This window comes from Pinus tabuliformis, chromosome 2_1 (genome assembly GCF_031772625.1).
Source record: "Pinus tabuliformis cultivar Carrire ecotype Pingquan chromosome 2_1, CPIR1, whole genome shotgun sequence".
Classification (NCBI taxonomy): domain Eukaryota; kingdom Viridiplantae; phylum Streptophyta; class Pinopsida; order Pinales; family Pinaceae; genus Pinus; species Pinus tabuliformis.
Genome location: NC_142299.1, coordinates 393,552,311 through 393,554,698, shown reverse-complemented (window position 1 = coordinate 393,554,698; position 2,388 = coordinate 393,552,311).

Here is a 2,388-nt window from a genome sequence, read left to right as displayed (position 1 = left end):
ATGTGAGGTAGTATGGACAATTAAGCGAATTTTATACGAGAAGACAAAGATTTCACAGTTAGAGACAACTTTTCGAGACCACACTAGTATGGTTTATGAAATATAAGGCAACACTGCACCAGGGCAATCAACGACTCTGGAAGATATTAATTAGGTGTTGTTAAAGGAGCTCCAGAAGCCAAAATCTGAGTCACAATGCATAACAAAGATTAAGGATATAAAGTATAACACTGGTGAATTTGTTTGGGACTATGACCAATGATTCAAGGTATTGATGGGTAGATTGACATTCCAAATTCCTAACGCATAGGACCGGGAATGGTTTATAGATTGTTGCCACACATTAGAATTCCACTGACACAACATAAGGTAACCTCCTAGCCCAAAGCATTAGAAATAGCAATGAGGTTGGAAGCTACACTTGCAGGTGGAGAAATTAGTATAAGTATGACATAGGTGCAATCACAGTTGGTTTCTCTAACCTTGCAATTGCAGGATTCCATAAAGGGTAAGGAGAAGTTCGAGGAGGTACAATGCACCATATGTAGAAAAGAAGGTCACCACTGGTATGATTGCCTGACAGTGATAGACTACATGGCTACGGAAGTAGAAAATCCACTAGCCCAAAGGAGAGGACAATGGTGTGAAATTTCTTGAGTATGGGGTCACTTGCCCATTGTGTGCACCACGATGCAAAAATATCAAAGTTCAATACAAACCCCATTCTGCTACTTTTGTAAGTCCATTAGACATGATATTCACTCATTGATATGCGAAAGAACGTTCAATTCTTATCATGTGAAGGAAACAAAAGGAGGTGATGGTGGTGCACAAACTTATCAAACTAGAGACTACAATTCACTAACCAGAGGACAAGGTCCACTTGGAAGAGGAGGTTATGGGTGTAGTATGTTGAAAATGAAGCAAGAAAAGTATCAATTTTGACGTTGCCTTAATCAAATGAGGAAAATCGAAATTCCACATCAGCAGCCAACTTGGAGGAGTTAACTAAGGTGACATGGATCTTATCACTCAGTTAAGAACACTCAATTTGAGTTAATGAGTTGAAGCTCAGTTTGGTTGAGTTTACTCCTAAAAAATAGAAGTCTAGGTCAGTTAATTCGAGTTAGGGGCATAAAGTTCAATTGTGTGTAGTGATTCCTAAATTTTAGGAGCCTAGGTTGAGTTAATTTCAGTTATAGCAATTTAATTCAGTTAAATTGACTTATTGTCAGTTAAACTATTTCTAACTATTGGAGGAACTAGTGGAAGGTTAAGTTGTGGAAGTGTGACTTCAACCACACTCAGTGATCAACCAAATAACTGATCAATCAACCTAAATTAGCTCATGCATGCAGAGAATTCAAGTTACCTAGTTGAGTTAGAGATTCCAAGGCAGTGTACTATCAGTTGTAGAGTATTCCAATGTGTACAGGCGATGCATGTCGTTAGAGAAAGAACCTAGAGGAATTGCGCAATCCAATTGAGGGATTTTCCTAAATAATAGGTGCTAATTTTGTCAAGGAACAACACAAGGAAATAAGTGCTTGGAGGGATTGAAAATCGGCTAAGTGTTGGCCAGAGTCAGTTAGTCAGGCACATCGATAGACTATACAATTGTAGGTTGTGCTCAAGCTTGAGCAAGCTATATATTCATCTATATTCTTTTATTTTGTAATATAGATAGGAAGGGGTTTTGAGCATTTGCTTTCCCCTAGATAAATCTTTGTGCATGTGTGATGTTTCCTTTTTCATGTCTATAATTTATGTTCTAGATCGTGAATTAACTTCCATAGAGCAGTAGAGTAGCTTCAAGTCTTGTGATTTAGTAATTTTTCATGAGCAGTTTTTAATATACATCATGATTTCTACATGGTATTGGAGCTATATTTGTAGAAATTTCTACATGGTATCATAGTTGGATTCACAATAGAACAAGAAATTCAAAGGTGGGTCTTAGAGGTTCAAATTTTGAGATCAGTGTTTTGCAGTTTTTCTTCAGGACTAAGAAGATGGATTTCAATGGACTAAGGCTTGAGTATGCCTTGGAAGGCACCTAAAATTTTGTTGCATGGATGGACCTCATGGAGGAAATATTGGATGGCAATGGGTTGCTATAATACATTAAGACAGATGTTGCAAAACCTCAAGCATATGATTCTCAGAACCTTTCTCAGTGGAAGAAATATGTAGCCAAGGCAAGGAGAATCATCTTGGAAGGAGTACAAGATCATATTGTCTTGAATCGCCACAGAAAAGAAACTTCGTTCGCAATGTGGAAAGCACTGACATAATTGTTCAAGAATAGTAGTGACCATAACAAGTTGGCGCTCAAGGACAAAATTTGAAGTATCAAGATGCAAAAAAAATGACACAATTCTGGAGTAT